The sequence below is a fragment of the Osmia lignaria genome, chromosome 3 (assembly GCF_051020975.1).
Source record: "Osmia lignaria lignaria isolate PbOS001 chromosome 3, iyOsmLign1, whole genome shotgun sequence".
Lineage (NCBI taxonomy): Eukaryota > Metazoa > Arthropoda > Insecta > Hymenoptera > Megachilidae > Osmia > Osmia lignaria.
Window position 1 is genome coordinate 1,312,867 of NC_135034.1, and position 13,120 is coordinate 1,325,986.

Below are 13,120 nucleotides of genomic sequence, written 5' to 3' on the forward strand. Positions count from 1 at the left end.
GTACCATATCTACATTAGATATGTAATGTACATTTAATAACAATATCATTATTACTATATCTACATTAGGTATAATGTCATATACTGATCCCTGCCCACCGGTCAATGTACATTTAATAACAACATCGATCATACTATATCCACATTAGGTATAATGTAATATAGTGATTACGTCTCACAGATCAATGTACCTACATTTAATAACAATATCCTTAGTACTATATCCACATTACACATAATGTAATATACTGATTCCTTCCCACAGATCAATGTACATTTAACAACAACATCATTCATACTATATCTACAATGGATATAATGTAATATACTGATCCCTGCCCATAGTTCAATGTACCTATATTTAATAACAATATCATTAGTACTATATCCACATCACATATAATGTAATATACTGATCCCTTCCCACAGATCAATGTACATTTAGTAACACCATCATTCATACTATATCTACACTGGATATAATACAATATACGGATTCCTCCCCACAGATCAATGTACATTTTATAACATCATTCATACTATATCTACATTGGATATAATGTAATATACTGATCCCTTCCCATACGTCAATGTACATATAATAGCAAAATCGTTATTACTATATCTACATTAGGTATAATGTAATATACTGATCCTTCCCACAGACCAGGGTGCCTACATTTAGTAACAATATCATTATCACTATATCTACATTAGATATAATGTGATATACTGATCCCTGCCCACCGGTCAATGTACATTTAATAACAACATCGTTCATACTATATCCACATTAGGTATAATGTAATATAGTGATTACGTCCACAGATCAATGTAACTACATTTAATAACAATATCCTTAGTACTATATCCACATTACACATAATGTAATATACTGATTCCTTCCCACAGATCAATGTACATTTAACAACAACATCATTCGTACTATATCTACACGAGGTATAATGTAATATAGTGATTACATCCCCCAGATCAATGTACATATAACAACAATATCATTCATACTATATCTACATTGGATATAATGTAATATACTGATCCCTTCCCAAAGGTCAATGTACATATAATAGCATAATCGTTATTACTATATCTACATTAGGTATAATGTAATGTATTAACTACATCCTACAGATCATTGTACATTTAATAACATCATTCATGCTATAGCTAAATTGGATATAATGTAATATACTGATCCTTTCCCACAGATCAAGGTAGCTACATTTAATAACATTATCATTAATACTATATCTACATGAGATATAATGTTATATACTAATCCCTGCCCACAGATCAATGTATATTTAATAGCGATATCATTATTACTATATCTACATTAGATATAATGTTATATACTGATCCCTGCCCACAGTTCAATGTACCTATATTTAATAACAATATCATTAGTACTATATCCACATCATATATAATGTAATATACCGATTCCTTCCCACAGATCAACGTAGATTTAATAACAACATCATTCATACTATATCAACACTACGTATAATGTAATATAGTGATTACATCCCACAGATCAAGGTACATTTAATAACAACATCATTCATACTATATCTACATTGGATATAATGTATTATACTGATCCCTTCCCACAGATCAAGGTGCCTACATTTAGTAACAATATCATTATTACTATATCTTCATTAGATATAATGTAATATACTAATCCCTGCCCACAGATCAATGTATATTTAGTAGCGATATCATTATTACTATATCTACATTGGATATAATGTAATATACTGAACCCTCCCCACAGATCAATGTACCTACATTTAACAACAATATCATTAGTACTACGTCCACATTGCATATAATGTAATATACTGATTCCTTGCCACAGATCAGTGTACATTTAATAACAACATCATTCATTACATATCTATTTTGGGTACAATGTAATATAGTGATTACATCCCACAGGTCAATGTACATGTAATATCGATATCATTATTACTATATCTACATTAGATATAATGTAATATACTGATCCCTGCCCATAGTTCAATGTACCTATATTTAATAACAATATCATTAGTACTATATCCACATCACATATAATGTAATATACTGATCCCTTCCCACAGATCAATGTACATTTAGTAACACCATCATTCATACTATATCTACCCTAGGTATAATGTAACATAGTGATTACATCCCACAGATCAATGTACATTTAATAACAACATCATTCATACTATAACTACATTGGATATAATGTAATATACTGATCCCTCCCCACAGATCAATGTACATTTTATAACAACATCATTCATACTATATCTACATTGGATATAATGTAATATACTGATCCCTTCCCATACGTCAATGTACATATAATAGCAAAATCGTTATTACTATATCTACATTAGGTATAATGTAATATACTGATCCCTGCTCACAGATCAATGTACCTATATTTAATAACAATATCCTTAGTACTATATCCACATTACACATAATGTAATATACTGATTCCTTCCCACAGATCAATGTACATTTAATAACAACAGCATTCATACTATATCAACACTAGGTATAATGTAATATAGTGATTACATCCCACAGATCAAGGTACATTCAATATCGATATCATTATTACTATATCTACATTAGATAAAATGTAATATACTGATCCCTTCCCACAGATCAAGGTGCCTACATTTAGTAACAATATCATTATTACTATATCTACATTAGATATAATGTAATATACTGATCCCTGCCCACCGGTCAATGTACATTTAATAACAACATCGATCATACTATATCCACATTAGGTATAATGTAATATAGTGATTACGTCTCACAGATCAATGTACCTACATTTAATAACAATATCCTTAGTACTATATCCACATTACACATAATGTAATATACTGATTCCTTCCCACAGATCAATGTACATTTAACAACAACATCATTCATACTATATCTACAATGGATATAATGTAATATACTGATCCCTGCCCATAGTTCAATGTACCTATATTTAATAACAATATCATTAGTACTATATCCACATCACATATAATGTAATATACTGATCCCTTCCCACAGATCAATGTACATTTAGTAACACCATCATTCATACTATATCTACACTGGATATAATACAATATACGGATTCCTCCCCACAGATCAATGTACATTTTATAACATCATTCATACTATATCTACATTGGATATAATGTAATATACTGATCCCTTCCCATACGTCAATGTACATATAATAGCAAAATCGTTATTACTATATCTACATTAGGTATAATGTAATATACTGATCCCTGCTCACAGATCAATGTACCTATATTTAATAACAATATCCTTAGTACTATATCCACATTACACATAATGTAATATACTGATTCCTTCCCACAGATCAATGTACATTTAATAACAACAGCATTCATACTATATCAACACTAGGTATAATGTAATATAGTGATTACATCCCACAGATCAAGGTACATTCAATATCGATATCATTATTACTATATCTACAATAGATATAATGTAATATACTGATCCCTTCGCACAGATCAAGGTACCTACATTTAATAACAATATCACTAGTATTACGTCCACATTACATATAATGTAGTATACTGATTCCTTCTCACAGATCAGTGTAGATTTAATAACAACATCCTTCATACTATATCAACACTAGGTATAATGTAATATACTGATCCCTTCCCACAGACCAAGGTGCCTACATTTAGTAACAATATCATTATTACTATATCTGCATTAGATATAATGTAATATACTGATTCCTTCCCACAGATCAATGTACATTTAACAACAACATCATTCATACTATATCTACATTGGATATAATGTAATATACTGATCCCCTCCCACAGATCAATGTACCTACATTTAATAACAATATCCTTAGTACTATATCCACATTTCACATAATGTAATATACTGATTCCTTCCCACAGAACAATGTACATTTAATAACACCATCATTCATACTATATCTACACGAGGTATAATGTAATATAGTGATTACATCCCACAGATCAATGTACATATAACAACAACATCATTCATACTATATCTACATTGGATATAATGTAATATACTGATCCCTTCCCACAGATCAATGTACATTTAGTAACACCATCATTCATACTATATCTACACTGGATATAATACAATATACGGATTCCTACCCAAAGATCAATGTACATTTTATAACAACATCATTCATACTATATCTACATCGGATATAATGTAATATACTTATCCCTTCCCATACGTCAATGTACATATAATAGCAAAATCGTTATTACTATATCTACATTAGGTATATTGTAATATACTGATCCCTGCTCACAGATCAATGTACCTATATTTAATAACAATATCCTTAGTACTATATCCACATTACCCATAATGTAATATACTGATTCCTTCCCACAGATCAATGTACATTAACAACAACATCATTCATGCTATAGCTAAATTGGATATAATGTAATATACTGATCCCTGCCCACAGATCAAAGTACCTACATTTAATAACAATATCATTATTACTATATCTACATTAGATAAAATGTAATATACTGATCCCTTCCCACAGATCAAGGTGCCTACATTTAGTAACAATATCATTATTACTATATCTACATTAGATATAATGTAATATACTGATCCCTGCCCACCGGTCAATGTACATTTAATAACAACATCGATCATACTATATCCACATTAGGTATAATGTAATATAGTGATTACGTCTCACAGATCAATGTACCTACATTTAATAACAATATCCTTAGTACTATATCCACATTACACATAATGTAATATACTGATTCCTTCCCACAGATCAATGTACATATAACAACAACATCATTCATACTATATCTACATTGGATATAATGTAATATACTTATCCCTTCCCACAGGTCAATGTACATATAATAGCATAATCGTTATTACTATATCTACATTAGGTATAATGTAATGTATTAACTACATCCTACACATCATTGTACATTTAATATCATCATTCATGCTATAGCTAAATTGGATATAATGTAATATACTGATTCCTTCCCACAGATCAATGTACATTTAATAACAACACTATTCATACTATATCTACACTAGGTATAATGTAACGTGGTGATTACATCCCACAGATCAATGTACATTTAATAATATCATTCATACTATAACTACATTGGATATAATGTAATATACTGATCCCTTCCCACAGATCAAGGTATCTACATTTAATAACAATATCATTATTACTATATCTGCACTAGATATAATGCAATATACGGATTCCTTCCCACAGATCAATGTACATTTAATAACAACATCATTCATACTATAACTACATTGGATATAATGTAATATACTGATCCCTTCCCACAGATCAATGTACCTACATTTAATAACAATATCATTAGTACTACGTCCACATTACATATAATGTAGTATACTGATTCCTTCTCTCAGATCAGTGTAGATTTAATAACAACATCCTTCATACTATATCAACACTAGGTATAATGTAATATACTGATCCCTTCCCACAGACCAAGGTGCCTACATTTAGTAACAATATCATTATTACTATATCTACATTAGATATAATGTAATATACTGATCCCTGCCCACCGGTCAATGTACATTTAATAACAACATCGTTCATACTATATCCACATTAGGTATAATGTAATATAGTGATTACCTCCCACAGATCAATGTACCTACATTTAGTAACAATATCCTTAGTACTATATCCACATTACACATAATGTAATATACTGATTCCTTCCCACAGATCAAGGTGCCTACATTTAGTAACAATATCATTATTACTATATCTTCATTAGATATAATGTAATATACTAATCCCTGCCCACAGATCAATGTATATTTAGTAGCGATATCATTATTACTATATCTACATTGGATATAATGTAATATACTGAACCCTCCCCACAGATCAATGTACCTACATTTAACAACAATATCATTAGTACTACGTCCACATTGCATATAATGTAATATACTGATTCCTTGCCACAGACCAGTGTACATTTAATAACAACATCATTCATTACATATCTATTTTGGGTACAATGTAATATAGTGATTACATCCCACAGATCAATGTACATGTAATATCGATATCATTATTACTATATCTACATTAGATATAATGTAATATACTGATCCCTGCCCATAGTTCAATGTACCTATATTTAATAACAATATCATTAGTACTATATCCACATCACATATAATGTAATATACTGATCCCTTCCCACAGATCAATGTACATTTAGTAACACCATCATTCATACTATATCTACCCTAGGTATAATGTAACATAGTGATTACATCCCACAGATCAATGTACATTTAATAACAACATCATTCATACTATAACTACATTGGATATAATGTAATATACTGATCCCTCCCCACAGATCAATGTACATTTTATAACAACATCATTCATACTATATCTACATTGGATATAATGTAATATACTGATCCCTTCCCATACGTCAATGTACATATAATAGCAAAATCGTTATTACTATATCTACATTAGGTATAATGTAATATACTGATCCCTGCTCACAGATCAATGTACCTATATTTAATAACAATATCCTTAGTACTATATCCACATTACACATAATGTAATATACTGATTCCTTCCCACAGATCAATGTACATTTAATAACAACAGCATTCATACTATATCAACACTAGGTATAATGTAATATAGTGATTACATCCCACAGATCAAGGTACATTCAATATCGATATCATTATTACTATATCTACATTAGATAAAATGTAATATACTGATCCCTTCCCACAGATCAAGGTGCCTATATTTAGTAACAATATCATTATTACTATATCTACATTAGATATAATGTAATATACTGATCCCTGCCCACCGGTCAATGTACATTTAATAACAACATCGATCATACTATATCCACATTAGGTATAATGTAATATAGTGATTACGTCTCACAGATCAATGTACCTACATTTAATAACAATATCCTTAGTACTATATCCACATTACACATAATGTAATATACTGATTCCTTCCCACAGATCAATGTACATTTAACAACAACATCATTCATACTATATCTACAATGGATATAATGTAATATACTGATCCCTGCCCATAGTTCAATGTACCTATATTTAATAACAATATCATTAGTACTATATCCACATCACATATAATGTAATATACTGATCCCTTCCCACAGATCAATGTACATTTAGTAACACCATCATTCATACTATATCTACACTGGATATAATACAATATACGGATTCCTCCCCACAGATCAATGTACATTTTATAACATCATTCATACTATATCTACATTGGATATAATGTAATATACTGATCCCTTCCCACAGATCAAGGTATCTACATTTAATAACAATATCATTATTACTATATCTACAATAGATATAATGTAATATACTGATCCCTTCGCACAGATCAAGGTACCTACATTTAATAACAATATCACTATTATTACGTCCACATTACATATAATGTAGTATACTGATTCCTTCTCACAGATCAGTGTAGATTTAATAACAACATCCTTCATACTATATCAACACTAGGTATAATGTAATATACTGATCCCTTCCCACAGACCAAGGTGCCTACATTTAGTAACAATATCATTATTACTATATCTGCATTAGATATAATGTAATATAGTGATTCCTTCCCACAGATCAATGTACATTTAACAACAACATCATTCATACTATATCTACATTGGATATAATGTAATATACTGATCCCCTCCCACAGATCAATGTACCTACATTTAATAACAATATCCTTAGTACTATATCCACATTTCACATAATGTAATATACTGATTCCTTCCCACAGAACAATGTACATTTAATAACACCATCATTCATACTATATCTACACGAGGTATAATGTAATATAGTGATTACATCCCACAGATCAATGTACATATAACAACAACATCATTCATACTATATCTACATTGGATATAATGTAATATACTGATCCCTTCCCACAGATCAATGTACATTTAGTAACACCATCATTCATACTATATCTACACTGGATATAATACAATATACGGATTCCTACCCAAAGATCAATGTACATTTTATAACAACATCATTCATACTATATCTACATCGGATATAATGTAATATACTGATCCCTTCCCATACGTCAATGTACATATAATAGCAAAATCGTTATTACTATATCTACATTAGGTATATTGTAATATACTGATCCCTGCTCACAGATCAATGTACCTATATTTAATAACAATATCCTTAGTACTATATCCACATTACCCATAATGTAATATACTGATTCCTTCCCACAGATCAATGTACATTAACAACAACATCATTCATGCTGTAGCTAAATTGGATATAATGTAATATACTGATCCCTGCCCACAGATCAATGTACCTACATTTAATAACAATATCATTAGTACTATATCTACATTAGATATAATGTAATATACTGATCCCTGCCCACAGATCAATGTACCTACATTTAGTAACAATATCATTATTACTATATCTACATTAGATATAATGTAGTATACTGATCCCTGCCCACCGGTCAATGTACATTTAATAACAACATCGTTCATACTATATCCACATTAGGTATAATGTAATATAGTGATTACGTCCCACAGATCAATGTACCTACATTTAGTAACAATATCCTTAGTACTATATCCACATTACACATAATGTAATATACTGATTCCTTCCCACAGATCAATGTACATTTAACAACAACATCATTCGTACTATATCTACATGAGGTATAATGTAATATAGTGATTACATCCCCCAGATCAATGTACATATAACAACAACATCATTCATACTATATCTACATTGGATATAATGTAATATACTGATCCCTTCCCAAAGGTCAATGTACATATAATAGCATAATCGTTATTACTATATCTACATTAGGTATAATGTAATGTATTAACTACATCCTACAGATCATTGTACATTTAATAACATCATTCATGCTATAGCTAAATTGGATATAATGTAATATACTGATCCTTTCCCACAGATCAAGGTAGCTACATTTAATAACATTATCATTAATACTATATCTACATGAGATATAATGTTATATACTAATCCCTGCCCACAGATCAATGTATATTTAATAGCGATATCATTATTACTATATCTACATTAGATATAATGTTATATACTGATCCCTGCCCACAGTTCAATGTACCTATACTTAATAACAATATCATTAGTACTATATCCACATCATATATAATGTAATATACCGATTCCTTCCCACAGATCAACGTAGATTTAATAACAACATCATTCATACTATATCAACACTAGGTATAATGTAATATAGTGATTACATCCCACAGATCAAGGTACATTTAATAACAACATCATTCATACTATATCTACATTGGATATAATGTATTATAGTGATCCCTTCCCACAGATCAAGGTGCCTACATTTAGTAACAATATCATTATTACTATATCTTCATTAGATATAATGTAATATACTAATCCCTGCCCACAGATCAATGTATATTTAGTAGCGATATCATTATTATTATATCTACATTGGATATAATGTAATATACTGAACCCTCCCCACAGATCAATGTACCTACATTTAACAACAATATCATTAGTACTACGTCCACATTGCATATAATGTAATATACTGACTCCTTGCCACAGATCAGTGTACATTTAATAACAACATCATTCATTACATATCTATTTTGGGTACAATGTAATATAGTGATTACATCCCACAGATCAATGTACATGTAATGTCGATATCATTATTACTATATCTACATTAGATATAATGTAATATACTGATCCCTGCCCATAGTTCAATGTACCTATATTTAATAACAATATCATTAGTACTATATCCACATCACATATAATGTAATATACTGATCCCTTCCCACAGATCAATGTACATTTAGTAACACCATCTTTCATACTATATCTACACTAGGTATAATGTAACATAGTGATTACATCCCACAGATCAATGTACATTTAATAACAACATCATTCATACTATAACTACATTGGATATAATGTAATATACTGATCCCTCCCCACAGATCAATGTACATTTTATAACAACATCATTCATACTATATCTACATTGGATATAATGTAATATACTGATCCCTTCCCATACGTCAATGTACATATAATAGCAAAATCGTTATTACTATATCTACATTAGGTATAATGTAATTTACTGATCCCTGCTCACAGATCAATGTACCTATATTTAATAACAATATCCTTAGTACTATATCCACATTACACATAATGTAATATTATGATTCCTTCCCACAGATCAATGAACATTTAATAACAACAGCATTCATACTATATCAACACTAGGTATAATGTAATATAGTGATTACATCCCACAGATCAAGGTACATTCAATATCGATATCATTATTACTATATCTACATTAGATAAAATGTAATATACTGATCCCTTCCCACAGATCAAGGTGCCTACATTTAGTAACAATATCATTATTACTATATCTACATTAGATATAATGTAATATACTGATCCCTGCCCACCGGTCAATGTACATTTAATAACAACATCGATCATACTATATCCACATTAGGTATAATGTAATATAGTGATTACGTCTCACAGATCAATGTACCTACATTTAATAACAATATCCTTAGTACTATATCCACATTACACATAATGTAATATACTGATTCCTTCCCACAGATCAATGTACATTTAACAACAACATCATTCATACTATATCTACATTGGATATAATGTAATATACTGATCCCTTCCCACAGATCAATGTACCTACATTTAATAACAATATCCTTAGTACTATATCCACATTACACATAATGTAATATACTGATTCCTTCCCACAGAACAATGTACATTTAATAACACCATCATTCATACTATATCTACACGAGGTATAATGTAATATAGTGATTACATCCCACAGATCAATGTACATATAACAACAACATCATTCATACTATATCTACATTGGATATAATGTAATATACTTATCCCTTCCCACAGGTCAATGTACATATAATAGCATAATCGTTATTACTATATCTACATTAGGTATAATGTAATGTATTAACTACATCCTACACATCATTGTACATTTAATATCATCATTCATGCTATAGCTAAATTGGATATAATGTAATATACTGATTCCTTCCCACAGATCAATGTACATTTAATAACAACACTATTCATACTATATCTACACTAGGTATAATGTAACGTGGTGATTACATCCCACAGATCAATGTACATTTAATAATATCATTCATACTATAACTACATTGGATATAATGTAATATACTGATCCCTTCCCACAGATCAAGGTATCTACATTTAATAACAATATCATTATTACTATATCTGCACTAGATATAATGCAATATACGGATTCCTTCCCACAGATCAATGTACATTTAATAACAACATCATTCATACTATAACTACATTGGATATAATGTAATATACTGATCCCTTCCCACAGATCAATGTACCTACATTTAATAACAATATCATTAGTACTACGTCCACATTACATATAATGTAGTATACTGATTCCTTCTCTCAGATCAGTGTAGATTTAATAACAACATCCTTCATACTATATCAACACTAGGTATAATGTAATATACTGATCCCTTCCCACAGACCAAGGTGCCTACATTTAGTAACAATATCATTATTACTATATCTACATTAGATATAATGTAATATACTGATCCCTGCCCACCGGTCAATGTACATTTAATAACAACATCGTTCATAGTATATCCACATTAGGTATAATGTAATATAGTGATTACCTCCCACAGATCAATGTACCTACATTTAGTAACAATATCCTTAGTACTATATCCACATTACACATAATGTAATATACTGATTCCTTCCCACAGATCAATGTACATTTAACAACAACATCATTCGTACTATATCTACACGAGGTATAATGTAATATAGTGATTACATCCCCCAGATCAATGTACATATAACAACAACATCATTCATACTATATCTACATTGGATATAATGTAATATACTGATCCCTTCCCAAAGGTCAATGTACATATAATAGCATAATCGTTATTACTATATCTACATTAGGTATAATGTAATGTATTAACTACATCCTACAGATCATTGTACATTTAATAACATCATTCATGCTATAGCTAAATTGGATATAATGTAATATACTGATCCTTTCCCACAGATCAAGGTAGCTACATTTAATAACATTATCATTAATACTATATCTACATGAGATATAATGTTATATACTAATCCCTGCCCACAGATCAATGTATATTTAATAGCGATATCATTATTACTATATCTACATTAGATATAATGCTATATACTGATCCCTGCCCACAGTTCAATGTACCTATATTTAATAACAATATCATTAGTACTATATCCACATCATATATAATGTAATATACCGATTCCTTCCCACAGATCAACGTAGATTTAATAACAACATCATTCATACTATATCAACACTACGTATAATGTAATATAGTGATTACATCCCACAGATCAAGGTACATTTAATAACAACATCATTCATACTATATCTACATTGGATATAATGTATTATACTGATCCCTTCCCACAGATCAAGGTGCCTACATTTAGTAACAATATCATTATTACTATATCTTCATTAGATATAATGTAATATACTAATCCCTGCCCACAGATCAATGTATATTTAGTAGCGATATCATTATTACTATATCTACATTGGATATAATGTAATATACTGAACCCTCCCCACAGATCAATGTACCTACATTTAACAACAATATCATTAGTACTACGTCCACATTGCATATAATGTAATATACTGATTCCTTGCCACAGATCAGTGTACATTTAATAACAACAT